Below are 17867 nucleotides of genomic sequence, written 5' to 3'. Positions count from 1 at the left end.
AAGCCTCTCTTTTCGTTCTCTTTCGTAAGAACATGAAGCAATGCCTCAAGGATATATCGTCGAATTCTTAAGACAAGAAGTGATCAACAACCGACCATCTCAATATGTTTTCCCGAATAAAAATAAACTGGAGTATTGGTAAAGCCTTCGACAAGAACAACACAAACTGCTGCTGAGTGAAATTACAACTAGAACAAATGCAAAGAAGAGCAACCACACTAAATCCTTCACTCAGAAACAAACCTCATGAGGAAAGAGTCGAAGATTTGACTCTAAAACAATAAATGGCTCAGACTCAGAGACGGCCTGACAGAAGTAATCACAGCAGTGAATGATTTCGGTAACATACGATACGAAAATGTCATCATTTTGGACAAGAGACTCAGTCACCAGAAATAATGGCATGAAGATCAAAGAAAACGAAAAGTGATATGAATGTGGACGAAAAATAATTCCATATATAGATTAGCGAAGTACTGGATACATTGCCTCCCGAAGTAGTTAGTACACGAAAAAGATAAATAACTTCAAACTGAGGTGAGACAATTACGTCACTCACATTACAATAAAAAAAAGGATCCGGGTTGCCAAAATTATTGTCTTTTATCTTCATAATTCAGCTGCAGAACAGATGTCGTCAAACTGATGGGGATTAATTTTTTTTCCATTTGATACTCTCCTATAAAATTTCCATGGTAGTATCCCACTCCTCTTCTGCATGGGATTGTTTTCTAATGTTTTTCCTCCTAGCAGTTAAGCCAGAGGGAGAGGTGGGAGATGGAGGGTTACATGCCTTTTAATTCTGCTCTGCTATCCTGTTTTGGCACTTGTTTAGATTTCCGTTTTTTTTTTTTTACAGATGACTTCGTTATGGGCCATCTGGTCTCCTGTTGTCTGTCCTTCCCATGTGCTTCCTTTGACACTGCAACACTCCGTCCCTCCAAAAGACCCCACCATTTCCTCTAACAAAGAGCATTTCTATCTCCGTCCATCTGACCCTTCTACGCCTCATAACCTCTCAGTTCAGCTTGAATGATAAGCCTCCTCACCCTCCAAGAGACTATTCCCCTCACTCTCCAACTGACGAGATTTAACATCGACCTCCAAAAAAAAGCTCACCCTCCAAAACAGAATCCCATCATCCTTCAAGGGACAATCTCTTTCACCCTCCCACAGAAAAACACCTTCACCTTCAAGTAAACAATCACTTCAACTCCAGTAATCCATCCCATCCTCCAAAAGACAATCTCTCTCATCCTAAAACAGACAATTTCCCTCACTCTCCACCTGAAGTGTATCTCCACATACTCCAACAAACCATCCCCTCACCCTCCAGCAATCTCCTCATCCTCCAACAGACACCCCTTATGCCCTCAGAGAATCAAACTCCTTTTCCAGCAGCAAGATCTTCATTATTCTCCAACAAACAGATCCACCTTACCCTCCAACAAACAGATCCACTTTACCCTCCAACAGAAAGATCCACCTTACCCTCCAACAGACAGATCCACCTCACCCTCCAACAGACAGATCCATCACCTTACCCTCCAACAGAAAGATCCACCTCACCCACCAACTGACAGATCCATGATCTTACCCTCCAAGAGAAAGATCCATCTTACCCTCCAACAGAAAGATCCATCACCTTACCCTCCAAAAGACAAATCCACCTTACCCTCCAGCAGACAAATCGCCCTCCCACACCAGAGGACTCTCAACACTGCCCCTCCACCCCTTCCCTTCACATACCAGGATCTGGCTCACAACGGCTCACAGCAAAATCAATAAACCTGTTTTCGCCTGGTACCTCCAGCAAGTGTACTCATATCTCCAGGATTGACGGGGGTAGGCCATCATCAGGAGGACTACGGGGGGAGAGGGGGGGGGGGGCTAGAAGGTCACGGCCAAGGTCAACACATCCTCCTCGTAAGGTCATCGACTGTTTCCCACCCTGACTGTGGGAGCTGGATTGCCTCAGTTTTGCAATCAACCAGTGAAGGAAAATGGTCATGAATTCTAGTGACACGTGACAGGCGAACGATCACACGAGGGCCAGAGAGAGAGAGAGAGAGAGAGAGAGAGAGAGAGAGAGAGAGAGAGAGAGAGAGAGAGAGAGAGAGAGAGAGAGTTACATAAGACGACACAGGCCCCCCCTTGGGATGAGCGAGGTGGTCTGGTCTTAACACTACTGGGAAAAAAGACGTCGTCGTCTTCAAATCAGGAAAAGAAAGAATAAAGCGTTGGTTCTCTACCCCCACACCCTCCACTCCCTCCGGCAGCAACGTGCAGGAAACAGGTGGAAAAAATATCTTGCAGAACTAAAATGTCTGAAGGTCATTTTCATAGGAAAGTCAGCAATCAAAATTGACCGGGAATATGTTATGCATCCCTTCACCACAGACATGCATCGCTTCACCTTTTTTTATTCTTAAATGAATAATTTAGATCAATTTGATCCCCATGACAAGTCGGTGGTTGGTGAAGTATATGGATTAGGCCAGACCTGACCTCACCCACCTGGTGTGTGATATGACCTGCCCTGACCCCATCCACACAGAAGGAACCACCATGCCTTATATCGAGTGTGTCCATGTGGTCATCCGGCCGACCACAACCAGCAAGGCTGGTGCATGATCGAGACCCTTCATCAACACGGTAAATACCGTCTCTATCATACAATCTCCCATCTCCGGTGAAGTCGAGCCGCCACGGGTCTACAAATCTACGATCAGAACCTCTACAAGAGACGTTGTAGTGTCTCACTTGCTTCTAACTCTCTTTTGGGGGGGCAAAGTTACCTACATTTTTTTCCCCTTGGGCGATGGTTGGAGATAACAGGATAATGCCGCCAACGTACGCAACATGGCATGACTTTTCAGCTGGGACCTTAATCTCCTTCAACTTTTGTTGACAGTGAGACATTTTCAGCACCGGGTATAATATAAACTATTCTCTTACTTCTCGAGTCTCTCTCTCTCTCTCTCTCTCTCTCTCTCTCTCTCTCTCTCTCTCTCTCTCTCTCTCCTCCATGTGTTTACCCAAAGTTCTCATCAGCGAACCTCCTACGATCTGGAGCAGCAGTCATCATCACTCCCTCCTCCTGGGTTCGCTTAGTACAGCGTTCTCTTGCTGGTGGCTGAGGCACACACAGACTGAGGGAAGTAGCGGTCACGCGAGGGAGGGGGGAACGGATGAGTGGAGCTGAGGTGTGTGTGTGTGTGTGTGTGTGTGTGTGTGTGTGTGTGTGTGTGGTGATGGCTGAGGGTTAACGTGAACCAGAGGGGAGTGTAAGGGATTAGGTCGAGGAAGGAGGCGCTTCAGAACTTGGGACACTGTGAAGGAGGTTAGGGACTGGGGAAGGGGGGGGGGAAGAAGGTGGGATTATCGTGGTAGTTAGAGAAGGTAGCGGGATATTTACTTTTTGGGGGGTAGGGGAGGGGGGGGGGCGAGGCTGAGGGAGAGGATATGCACGATGGGTGTAGGAGAGGAGGGGGGGGGAGGACACAGGTAGTGGGCGCCGTAAAGGTGTAGTGAGGCGGGGGAGGAGGGGTGGGGGGAGACCAGCATGGCTTGAGGGGCGGAGGGAAGGGAGGGAGTGGGGGGTTACAAGGGGGGAACCAGGTGCTGGGGCGGGGAGGGAGGGGAGGTGAAGGAGGCGATCGTGGCCACCGAGCGTCGATCTCTGGACGTCTTCTCAAGAGTAATACATCCGCTGCTATTAAGGCCACGCGTATGAGCAGTCGTTCCGTCATTCGGCCCATACCACTTCCTTCCTTTTTTTTTTTTCCATCCTACTTCCTTCATATTACTACGACTGCCGCATGATCTACGATCTCTGTGACCTCCGTCTGGTGGGCCTGGTCCACTGAGTCTTTTAAAGCTAAAGGAACGACCACAGGTCGTAGAGATGAAGAAAACTCATAAACACTTTTCCTCGTCTCTTCTGTGTACCTTTTCATTCACCTTTTTATGTTTCATGTAAAATTCGGCCTTGATGTGGGCCTCTGTCCGTGACTGGAGCCTTCAATATAGGTGTATATAATGATAATAAAAAAAAGAACATGGGAAGCGAATAGCTGGAAGCACTGTGATGAAAAAGTACAGAGATACGACTGAGAGAGAGAGAGAGTAATCAAGAGCGAAGGAGCACCTACTTATCCGTAAAATTAAGCCTTATCCGCAAGTAAGTAGTCCGCAGGTGGAGATTCTGGTGGCTCGGCGATGACCTCGTCTTGACCCGAGAGAGAGAGAGAGAGAGAGAGAGAGAGAGAGAGAGAGAGAGAGAGAGAGAGAGAGAGAGAGAGAGAGAGAGAGAGAGCATAAAGGATCACCACTTCATGATGAAGTTAGCGCATCCGGATCAGCGCTTTCAGTGAAGGTCAACTTAATTACATCATTAGCGCCAACAGTTGCGCGATGAACTGGTGTCATTGAAGGAGTGTTCTGCACCAGACTGTGACCCAGGATTATTGATTCTGTAGCAGGTGGTCAACGAGCGCAACGCTGGGTTGAACAAGGCAAGACACAATACTCATCGCGACTACGTATATAAGTTCAACGAATATTGTTCATGGTCAAAATAACTTTAACAGACACGTACATGTAAAACCCCACTTAGTACATAATATGCCAAGAAGGTCATCTCGTCACGGGGGGAAAAAACGAGGTGAACGAGCATTTAAACGAAGGGCAGCGAGGCCGAAGTTAAGATTTAACGAGTTCATGGATCAAGGTCGCAACAGATCTGCAACAGGCGTGGAGAGAAGTTACCTCTAAGTCATTCCCAGCCCTCCTCCTCCTCCTCCTCCTCCTGTTCCTCCACGTTCCTGGAAACATCAAAGACCTTAGATTCCTCCTGAGGCAGGGGGGAGGAGGAGCCTGCTGCCGGAGGCCCTCTCTGGGGCTTTGCCCTCAACCTTAACACCACACACTCCACTTGTCTGAAAACATAAACATGTCATAGGGCCTACACGTGCAAACGACTGGGGTTCGAACACGTGTCCCTCGAGAAAAAGAACGCAGGAGGGGTGAGGAGCGCACGATCGTATTTCCTGCAGAACGACTAAGGACCGTTCACGAACGATTCAAGGACGCTAGATGGGAAAGCCTCTTCAAGGACAATAGTTTGGAGAACTGTTTGTGTGGACGCTGCTCTGAAAAAAAAAAAAACCGTTCAAGAGCATTGGTTTGGAGAACCGTTCGAGGCTACTCCTTCGTCCGGAAAGATATTCTGTGGCGGGAATATTTTATGATTTGACCATATCCACCACGAAGCACCTTTAAGAGTCGACTTTGCTGTGCTGTCCCTTAGGAAATGCGATGGCCGATCTCTCGACCGCCCTTGGCGACCTGGTAACCTTACAGATCATATTGGCTGACCTCTGACCCTGAGCCACTGAGGTCAACAAACACAACGCTGCTGATTCTAAGAGAGTGTTTGCTCTCGTGAGATCAATGTGAATGACATGGAAGCAGAGGTGTGTCATAAGGTGGGTGAGGGGGCGAAAGTTGTGGGAGCATTAAGGAATGTGTGGAAGGAGAGGTCACTCTCTGGGAAGGCGAAAATGATTATGTTTGAAAGTATATTAGTTTCAACGATGTTGTATGGTTGCGTGGGACTGGCTGTAGATGATAATGTACGGAGCAAGGAGGATGTGTAGGAAATTAAATGTTTAAGGGTAATAAATGGTGTGAGGTTAAGAGAGAGGCTGTGGTAAGAAGAGTGCGGTTAAGGAAGATGGAAAAGGTGTGCTAAAAATGGTTCGAACATATGGAGAAAAACAGTCAGGAGAGGTTGAACAAGGAAATATATGTATCATAAGTGGAGGGGACGAGGAGAATGGGGAGACCAAACTGGAGATGGAAGGATGGAATGAAAAATGATTTTGAACACTCTGGACCAGGACATGCAGGAGGGTGAAAGGCGTGCACGGAACAGAGTGAATTGGAACGATTTTGCATCAATCATCATAACCTTAATATAGATACAAAAATGCCATAAATAAAATCACAGTTCCCCGTTCTTGCATCTATTACAGAATTTATCAAAGTAAACACCTGATCCTCACATCATTACCACGCCTGAAACCACATACCTCCTCCCCAATCTGATGCTCTGTGCATGCCATAACCCTCGCAATCACAACCCTCCCATACAAATGATTATTACAATCAACAGACTTACACCTCTGTAATTCGAACGTTCACTTTTTCCTCACTTGCCTCTTTATAATGACACTACACAGGCATTCCCCCAGTCCTTAGGCACCTCACCTTGGGCCAGAGATAGAAGAAATCCTGACTTAACAAATCAACGACGGAGTACTTGCTTCCTTGAAAAAAAAAATGAACTACGAGGAACTTTACCTTAAGACTCTTCGACTCGTAGGGGCTAAGAACCTCACCTTCAGATACGCCACCTCATTAATCTAATATGCTCACTGAGAGTGCCATTCTGAACGTCATGTATGTCCACCACGCTGAGGCGAATATCCAATACCTTAGATATTACTACCTACATCTTCCTTGCACGGCTCCACGATCTTTGAACTCGTGAGACTAAGACTTCCTCCTCCTCCTCCTCCTCCTCCTCCTGCTGCTGCTGTGCTTTGATCTTGCCTTTGTTAGTAGTGGGTCTCGATGCCTTCCTGGTCTCCGTCTTTTACCGCGGCCGCCACGTGTCCAGGTCCTGGTATCCTCGAGAGAGAGAGAGAGAGAGAGAGAGAGAGAGAGAGAGGGAGAGAGAGAGAGAGAGAGAGAGAGAGAGAGAGAGAGAGAGAGAGAGAGAGAGAGAGAGAGAGAGAGAGAATTACATAGATACACAGACTACACAGACACCAAGGACCAAGTAAGGTAGTCTGGTATTAACAACACTGATAAAGGTGTAGTCTCTTTAAAAGCAGTAGAGGGAAACGATAGCGAAGTCTCTCTCTCTCTCTCTCTCTCTCTCTCTCTCTCTCTCTCTCTCTCTCTCTCTCTCTCTCTCCCCCCGCCACTCCCTCCGGCCACACACCGGTGGTAACAGGAAACAGGCAGAGGAAAAAAGAATACTTCACAGAATTAAAGTGTATGATGGATGTTCTTACAGGAAAGTCAGATTCTAGAGTGACAGTGAATGTCATGCATCCCTTCACCAAAGACATACCCCTCTTCACTTTCTATATACATATATACAGAGAGAGAGAGAGAGAGAGAGAGAGAGAGAGAGAGAGAGAGAGAGAGAGAGAGAGAGAGACGCAATAGTGCAATTGTAAAGATTGACTTTGAGCCCAAGCATCTGGACTTAACCACATCTATATTACTCCTAACGTGGAAGGATGACTAATAATAATGATAATAACAACAACAACAACAACAACAATAATAATGATAATAATAATAATGATGATAATAATAATAATAATAATAATAATAATAATAATAATAATAATAATAATAATGATACTAATAATAATAATAATAATTCCTTTTTATTCACTTCAAGCAGACTGCACAGATTAATCAATGTTGATACGTTACTGCAGCTCGGCCAAGGTGATATCAACGGTTGAGAAGATAGCTTGATAAACCACTACATGATGATGACTGGTTAAAAGACTTATCCAATACCGGAGAGTGACACGTGATGATCAAGCCAAATTGTGAGCATATTAATTGTGTTGCTTCAGACAACACGTTCAGGGAGCTTATTCCACGAGTCGATATGTCACTGATATAAAGATATATTTCGTGCAATCCAATCCAGATAATCTCGGGACTTCAAGTTTTAGTCCATTTCTCTCGTTGATAGCAATGGTGCGACGGTAAGGAAGTTTTCTATATCAACAATATTGAACCCTTTAAGTAATTTAAAGCATTTTATCAATTAGTTTTCTATATCAACAATATTGAACCCTTTAAGTAATTTAAAGCATTTTATCAATTAGTTTTCTATATCAACAATATTGAACCCTTTAAGTAATTTAAAGCATTTTATCAATTAGTTTTCTATATCAACAACATTAAGCCCTTCAAGAATTTTAAAGCATTTTATCAATTAGTTTTCTATATCAACAATATTGAACCCTTTAAGTAATTTAAAGCATTTTATCAATTAGTTTTCTATATCAACAATATTGAACCCTTTAAGTAATTTAAAGCATTTTATCAATTAGTTTTCTATATCAACAACATTAAGCCCTTCAAGAATTTTAAAGCATTTTATCAATTAGTTTTCTATATCAACAATATTGAACCCTTTAAGTAATTTAAAGCATTTTATCAATTAGTTTTCTATATCAACAATATTGAACCCTTTAAGTAATTTAAAGCATTTTATCAATTAGTTTTCTATATCAACAACATTAAGCCCTTCAAGAATTTTAAAGCATTTTATCAATTAGTTTTCTATATCAACAATATTGAACCCTTTAAATAATTTAAAGCATTTTATCAATTAGTTTTCTATATTATCAATATCAAACCCTTTAAGTATTTTAAAGCATTTTATCAACTAGTTTTTTATATCAACAATACTGAACCGTTTAAGTATTTTAAAGCATTTTATCAATTAGTTTTCTATATCAACACTATCGAACTCTTTAAATATTTCAAATCATTTTATCAACTGGTTTTCTATATCAACAATATTGAACCCTTTAAGTATTTTAAATCATTTTATCAACTGGTTTTCTATATCAACAATACTGAACCCTTTAAGTATTTTAAAGCATTTTATCAATTAGTTTTCTATATTATCAATATTAAACCCTTTAAGTATTTTAAAGCATTTTATCAATTAGTTTTCTATATCAACAATATTGAACCCTTTAAGTATTTTAAAGCATTTTATCAATTAGTTTTCTATATCAACAATATTGAACCCTTTAAGTATTTTAAAGCATTTTATCAATTAGTTTTCTATATCAACAATATTGAACCCTTTAAGTATTTTAAAGCATTTTATCAATTAGTTTTCTATATTATCAATATTAAACCCTTTAAGTATTTTAAAGCATTTTATCAATTAGTTTTCTATATCAACAATATTGAACCCTTTAAGTATTTTAAAGCATTTTATCAATTAGTTTTCTATATCAACAATATTGAACCCTTTAAGTATTTTAAAGCATTTTATCAATTAGTTTTCTATATCAACAATATTGAACCCTTTAAGTATTTTAAAGCATTTTATCAATTAGTTTTCTATATCAACAATATTGAACCCTTTAAGTATTTTAAAGCATTTTATCAATTAGTTTTCTATATCAACAATATTGAACCCTTTAAGTATTTTGAAGCATTTTATCAATTAGTTTTCTATATCAACAATATTGAACCCTTTAAGTATTTTAAAGCATTTTATCAATTAGTTTTCTATATCAACAATATTGAACCCTTTAAGTATTTTAAAGCATTTTATCAATTAGTTTTCTATATCAACAATATTGAACCCTTTAAGTATTTTAAAGCATTTTATCAATTAGTTTTCTATATCAACAATATTGAACCCTTTAAGTATTTTAAAGCATTTTATCAATTAGTTTTCTATATCAACAATATTGAACCCTTTAAGTATTTTAAAGCATTTTATCAACTAGTTTTCTATATCAACAATACTGAACCGTTTAAGTAATTTAAAGCATTTTATCAATTAGTTTTCTATATCATCTATATCAAACCCTTTAAGTATTTTAAAGCATTTTATCAACTAGTTTTCTATATCAACAATACTGAACCGTTTAAGTATCTTAAAGCATTTTATCAATTAGTTTTCTATATCAACACTATCGAACTCTTTAAATATTTCAAATCATTTTATCAACTGGTTTTCTATATCAACAATATTGAACCCTTTAAGTATTTTAAATCATTTTATCAACTGGTTTTCTATATCAACAATACTGAACCCTTTAAGTATTTTAAAGCATTTTATCAATTAGTTTTCTATATTATCAATATTAAACACTTTAAGTATTTTAAAGCATTTTATCAATTAGTTTTCTATATCAACAATATTGAACCCTTTAAGTATTTTAAAGCATTTTATCAATTAGTTTTCTATATCAACAATATTGAACCCTTTAAGTATTTTAAAGCATTTTATCAATTAGTTTTCTATATCAACAATATTGAACCCTTTCAGTATTTTAAAGCATTTTATCAATTAGTTTTCTATATCAACAATATTGAACCCTTTAAGTATTTTAAAGCATTTTATCAATTAGTTTTCTATATCAACAATATTGAACCCTTTCAGTATTTTAAAGTATTTTATCAATTAGTTTTCTATATCAACAATATTGACTCCTTTTAGTATTTTAAATCATTTTATCAATTTGCCTCGTAGTCGCCTTTCGGTTAGAGAGAACAAATTCAAATCCCGCAGTTTGTCGTCATATGGCCTGTTACGTAAGGAAGGAACTATGTAGTTTCGCTGTTCTTCGCTGTGCTGTTCCCTAATTTAAGAACATCTTTACTTGGGGGAGGAAGAGACAGAACTACACTGCATACTCGAGGTGGAGCCTAACTAGATTTAAGTATATTGGCAATACTACATCCTCGTTTCTGTATGTAAAGCTCCTAGTAGTAGTTCCCAAATTCCTACTTGGTTTCTCTCTGCCTCGTTGCAGTGGTGGTGAAGTTCAAAGCTGCCGGAAACACTGGCCCTTAGATCCCTCACACAAAGGGTTTCATGATCAGTTCTTTTGTTGAGGTTGCCTTCCTGCAACAGTTGATTTTACCATCGCTGAATGGCGTTTGCCATTTTCTACACTACTCACCCATCTACTTTTTTTTTTTTTATCTTCTTGCAATCTTAGCTCGTCTTCCTCAGTCGACACGATACTGCCAATCTTTGCGTCATCATCAAACTTAGGCACCATGTTATTCAACTTTACATCAATGTCATTAACATAAATAATGAGAGAGAGAGAGAGAGAGAGAGAGAGAGAGAGAGAGAGAGAGAGAGAGAGAGAGAGAGATCCTCATATCCAACAACGTCACAGACTTACTGCCACACACACCCTACAGTGTTTAATACAAAGCTTGTGCCAGCTACCCACCTTACGGTGCCCCTCCTCCTCCTCCTTGCCTTCCTTCTCCTCCCTCTTGGCTAGAATCTCCATAGGGCCTGTAACCTCCCCAGTGACCTGCTATCCCCCCATGATCCCCGGTGGCCTACCCTCCTCAGGAATCCAGGTGGCCTACCTGCTCATCCTTGCTAACGTTAGGCAGTGCCTTCTCTAATGTTCTGTCTAGTGTGTGGTCGAGGATATCTTCCAGTCTGACGTAGGAGCAACGCCACACCTCCCCTGAGTGTGACAGGGAACTTGTCTAAAGACCTGCTAATACCAGACGAGGGTAAATTCACCATGCGTTGTTATTTCTGCGGTTTATATGATAAGTTATCAAAAGAGATCAGTGATAATGGCTAACCTATTGAGAGTGAGGGAAATAAGCTTAGTGTGTGTGTGTGGGTACGCCTCCAGTGATACAAAAGATAAATCTCAAGACTTTGTGGAGAAAAATGAAATGTGAGAAAAATGACAGATAACTATAGAAATTAGAAAAGAGACGCCTGTGAATAGATGTGATGATAATAATCTATTGCTTAGAAACGGGACAAAATCCGAGTGAACCGGTTCAGTTATGAAAAGTATGAAAATATTCTTTTTTTCTTTCTTTTTAGCGTTAGATGATGAAGAGGAGGAACCCAGTTCCACCTTTCTCCGTGACTCTCTAGTAAGGCGCTTACATACGGAGTTCTGTGGTAAGAAGAGAAATTACTCGGCTGGAAGACATATCACACAGGTCCCCAGGACATGGTTAGGGAACACCGATGAAGACACAGCGTGGTCATTATCCGAGCTGGCACAAATACTGAGGTTCAGAGACGTTCTCAGAGACGAGTGACAAATACAGAACATTAGAAAGTTTATAGAAAGTTGCAGGAAGGTTGTGGTATGGGGGTCTCCGTCCTAGGGAGGGACTGAGCGTCTGTGTAGAATGGTAGGTGGTTGTGACGGAACATGGGCACGTGCGAAGGGGTTCATTTACATAGATCTCTGGGACGATTCTACCGACAAGCAAAGGAAAGTGGATCAGGTTATCAGCTATGGACACAACTGAAAAGATAAGGAGTAACCTCGAGGACATATAAATTCCCCTAGAAAGAATCAGCGTCCCTGAAAAAGGAGTTTTGATAACTGTTTCTTGCCTTATACCTCGCAGCTTTGGAACTCTCTACCCTCTCATGTTTTTCCCCTAATAACAGTGACCTGGTACATTTTAAAAGACAGGTTTTTTCACTTCCTCCAAAATTCGTAAATACTTTCCCTTGTCTCTTCTTTTTCCCTTTCACTAACCACTCTATGTTTCAATTAAGGCTCGACCTTGATGTACACTTTTGTCTGTGACTAGAGCCTCCAACGAGAGAGAGAGAGAGAGAGAGAGAGAGAGAGAGAGAGAGAGAGAGAGAGAGAGAGAGAGAGAGAGAGAGAGAAGGAAGTAAGGGAATAAGCCAAGTTGTATGAAGAAAAAGATAGATTAACGAACTGAACTCACTAGCAGGGCTTACAGGGTATCTAAGGCGAGAGGCGAAAATCACGCCCATGATATCACAAACGTACATAAGACCTCAGATTGTAAGGAAGATAACCAGAACTGGTTCGAAAAACGCGCGAAAAAGAATTTCTCGAGATGGTGAACAGAGAACCATAAAGAATTTTCTAAATGTGAAAGTTGAGAAAAAATAACAAAACATGGGAAGATTAATGGCTCATTACTATATGATAATGATATACTAACAGGCGACTGTTAAGAAACAGCGAGCCTTCTTAACAGGTATTCCGATCTGGTGTTTACCGTCGATAATACGTCCCATATACCACAAGTACAAAGTTTGTATCTGGGCTCCGAAGATGATAAATGGGACGTCAAGAATATTGAATATCACGGAATATCTGAATATCTAGACTCACTCTAACTGAACAAATCAACTAGTCCAGACGATATCTACCCCATGAAAATTGAGAGAAGCTAGCCAGCACTGAGCTTTGTCAATCATCGAAATATTCAACAGTTTATTGAAGGAAGGGAAAATTCCTGGCAACCAGAAGCTAACTAACGGAACACCAATTTTCTAAAACGGATACAGGAAATGTGCTTCAAACTACCGACTCATTAGTCTCGCTGCTTCGGTTCTAAGTCAAGTGTGAGAGACAATAATTGATCCTTTGCATCATAATTGCTGACACACTCACTCACTTCCCTCCCACACACTCGCCACTCTTCCTTACTCCTTTCGTTTCCAGGTGCATAAACACCTATCATCACCACCACTCGTAAACCACTTTCATTATTACACACATTATACTGAGGTTCTCCTTCTTACACTCTACCACACATTTCCACAATTCTTCATTCATAAGTACTACTCCTTCCCTAGTCCTCGCCCTGACATCATTCCCTGACTTTACCCCTAAGACATATCCAAACCATTCTTCCCCCTTCCCCTTTAGCTTTGTTTCACTCAGAGCCAGAACATCCAGGTTCCTTACCTCAAACATGTGACCCATCTCTATGTTCTGAACTTTCGAGGAGGATGAGCACTCGTCGCTTGGCTCCTTCTTCTGTTCCAGCTTTTAAAAAACAAAATAAAAGGAATGTAGCTTTAGAATCGGGCGTGACCCCACCCGGGTTCGAATCATAGAGAGTGCTGTTCATCCTCCCTTCGGAGCCGATCAATGATTGGTTGGTGCCCTATCATATCATGCATCCAGTGCATGTTGACAGAAGCGTCTGGCATGTGCTGCTGTGAGATGACATTAACTGCATCATTCGTCGATGATTTACTGTGAAATCTTTTGGAACATTTACGTAATCTTATATAAAACGATACAAGAAGGTTAAACAAAAAAAATAATCCATACTAAGCTAAAGGAATGGATAACTGCTTTTAGTTATAACCAAATCCCTACACCATAAAACGAATGGCGAAATGTCTTAGAGAATTTACCTCTCAAAGTCAAGGAAAAGAATTTGACAGCAATACACATAGGACCTGTGTGCTGTTTACATAGCCGAGATATGAAGGAACCGGGAACCAAACAGTTCACAGAAATCCGTCTTTCCTCGGGGGATTTCGCCTCCTCCACGAACCTTATATTTTCTCGCTGTAGAGGATAATGTTAGCAGGGGTTGCCCAGGTCAGATATTGTAGGGATATGAATATATAGACGAGCAGGAATCATGGCAATGATAATATGATGATCACACTAGCTCGTGATGATAATGATAATATGATGATCACACTAGCCCGTGATGATATGATGATGATCACACTAGCTCGTGATGATAATGATATGATGATCATACTAGCCCGTGATGATAATATGATGATCACACTAGCTCGTGATGATAATGATAATATGATGATCACACTAGCCCGTGATGATAATATGATGATCACACTAGCTCGTGATGATAATGATAATATGATGATCACTCTAGTCTGTGATGATAATGATAAAGGTAAATTCGCACTTGAGGAGGGGTCCGGACAATTCTCTTTATTAGTGTTTAATAATGTATAATTCACGTGTTTCGCCAAGACAATCCGCCTCATTAGGTGTAAACATTTCATAAAGTTTCGAATCCCAGCACCAGCACGAAGACTAGTACATCCTGTCACCTCCATGCCAGGGTATACACTGACCTGATCTTTAGATGGAAAGCTAGGGCTGCCTTGTGGTGTAGGGAGGTTGTGTGGGGTTGGCTGACCTGGGTAGCGAGGCGCGTGTTCAACTATTCTTTTCTCGTCTTGATAATTCTTTCATAATGAACTGATTGATGACAAGATGTGCTTTCAAGTGACCTGGGGATATACTAAAGCAATCAATATCATCACTTCAGACAGATTCAATGACATTATGGGTGGCATAATCCCATGTGGTCACACCTGCTCCCTATACGACCTACCAGGAACAGAAGCCCACATCCACATATCCTGTGTGTGACTCAGCCATGTTTCTGGTATCGCTGCTCACACGATCACCAGCCAGCACGGGCGCCCTGACCGACTGCAGCACCATCATGCCTCACGTGTCGCCCCCACGTGACATCTACAATTGACGCTGACAGTTTCGTACTGTTGATGGTGTCATTGTGGCTCGCTCTTCCCCGGTCACACACACACACACACACACACACACACACACACACACACACACCACACCACTGTCTCTCATGGTCTGCTGGCCGGTGTGTGTGTGTGTGTGTGTGTGTGTGTGTGTGTGTGTGTGTGTGTGTGTGTGAGGGAAGAGAGGGGATTTGTTTGCTCTCTCTCTCTCTCTCTCTCTCTCTCTCTCTCTCTCTCTCTCTCTCTCTCTCTCTCTCTCAGCCTTCGTCCCTCGCCTTTCACTGCTCACGTCATTCGTCTCTTACACTGAAGACGGTCAATCCCCCCCACCTCCCCCCTCCCCCCTCCCACCCACCCACCACGTCCTACGAACAGCGCTCGTCCCATTCCTTCCTCTCATCCCACCACGTCAGCCGTCCATCGCGTCGCCCCCATTCCACACGTCAGGTGTCTTAACTTTTCGTCCCAATACCACACGTCAACATTCGTCTCCCATCCCTTATGACCACCTCTTGCACGCCATTCGTTCGTACTCCATTCCATCCCAGACCCATCCTTTCCCCTCCCTCCCTTCTCTCCTATCATGTTCCACTACTCGTTTCCCTTTCCATCAAAGAGACGCACGAGCAACGGCGGCCACACTTTCTCTTCCATCCTCTTGACGACCGACCGTACACTGCCGTGCGGTACCTCCAGCATCGCGCACTCCCCTCCCACTCTCCTTCCCTTCCATGCAAACCAGCGACAGCGATCATGTGATGCCAAAGTGGTGGGGTGGGGGGTGGTGGTGCCCCCCCCCTCCCCTCCCCTACACGGAACAGAAGCAGTGGGAAAAAAAGATGTGAAATCAGGTTAGGTTTCATTCACAGGAAGTGGCATCATAGAAAACGGGAAAAAAGATAAAATATCTTTAAATGCTCTATATCATATATATATATATATATATATATATATATATATATATATATATATATATATATATATATCCTTGCGCTACCTCGCAAACGCGGGAGACAGCGACAAAGCAAAATAAATTAATATATATATATATATATATATATATATATATATATATATATATATATATATATATATCCAACAGATCGTTGATTTATTTCTATTCCATATTCCACTCAGGAGCCGGACACCGTTTTCTTTAATGGAGGCAACAAATCATCCTCAGGTCCAAAAGGTTAGAAAATCCATTTTCTTTTTCCCCTTTTCGACTCGTAACAAGAAATAAATTGTGAGAGATGGCTCCTCTGTTTCTTCCCTAGGTCACAGTCTCTCTTCTCAGTCTCTCAAAATCTGTCTACGATCGGTACAATTAGGCGGAGAGATGGATGTACGTCTCGTTGGAATAAATCCACACATTAGGTGGAATAAATCACATCTCCCAGGTGGAGTAGATACAGAGTTTCTATGTGGAGTTGTTCCCATCTCTAAGTTGGAATAAATCTCATCCCACAGGTGGATATGTCCCGTCTCCTGGGTGGAGTAAATCCCATTGCAAGTGAAATAAATTCTACACCTTAGACGGAATAGTTCCAATAACGTAGGAGGAAAAAATCCCATATCTCTGATGGAGTAAATTCCACATCTCGGGTGGAATAAATCCTACATCTCAAGTAGAAAAAATCTACAGCTCAAAGGGAATCAATTCTACACCTCGGGTGGAATAAAATCCTACACTTCAAATGGAATAAATTCCACATATATTACGGGGAATAAATCTTATATTCCTGGAGTCCTACAGCTCGGCTCAGGACAGATAATAACTCTTCCCAAGTGGCCGTTGACTGGGGGCGGGAGTCGCATGTTGCAGAGAAGGGAGTAAAGAAAATGGTGGGTGGTTAAGTAAGTGGGTAGGTTGGGTAGGTAGATGAGGGGTGAATGGGGGGATGTGGAAAGGGTGGATGGGTAGATATGGGTTACAATGAAGGAGTGTAGGAGATAAGTGGAAGTGGAAAAATAAGTTACGAAATTGATAATATATATAGCTCAAAGCAGCACTGCACTAAGTAGCAGGAACAGGATATACCAAACCACTCCAATTCTCTCTATCCCGTGCATGCCTTGCACTCTCCCGCATGTTCAGGGCCAAACGCTTAAGATCTCATTCACCCCATCCCTCTTTCTCCACATCGGTCTCCCATTCCTCTTGTCCCCTCCGCTTGAGACACATACATTCTCTTTATCAACCTTTCCTCACTCATCCTCTCAATATGTCCAAACTATTTCAGCACATCCTCTACCGTTTCTTTCAACTATATTCTTCTAATTTCCAAGGAAGACCTTAACACGAATATCATCTGGCAGGATGTAAGGTGAGGGAGTCTGTGTGTAGGAGAGAGCACATGGGAGTCAGTATCTTCTTGAACCCGTCGCCTGAGTTCCACACCTAACTAGAAAAGTTACATTCAGGTTCATTCATAAGGAAATATCTAGCGAGCTGTTCATACTCCATACGGAGTCAAAACTAGATCATGTCTCCAAAGTTTGGTCATCACATCTACTAAAGAAGCACAAAAAGCTAATAGAGAAGGTCCAGAAGAAGGCAACAAAGACGACGTGAACATTAAGAGAAATGAGTTACAGGGAGAAGCTTCAGGTACCTTAAATTTGCCCAAACTGGAAGAGAAAAGAGTGAGAGGTGACCTGCTCACAACCTTTCAGTTTCTAAACCAGATGGATGACATGAACATTCGACAGTCCCTCGAAAGATGTCGGAATAGAACAACCAGATGAC

The sequence above is a fragment of the Panulirus ornatus genome, chromosome 2 (assembly GCF_036320965.1).
Source record: "Panulirus ornatus isolate Po-2019 chromosome 2, ASM3632096v1, whole genome shotgun sequence".
NCBI lineage: Eukaryota > Metazoa > Arthropoda > Malacostraca > Decapoda > Palinuridae > Panulirus > Panulirus ornatus.
The sequence above is the reverse complement of the archived record's forward strand: the minus strand, read 5'-3'. Positions refer to the sequence as shown.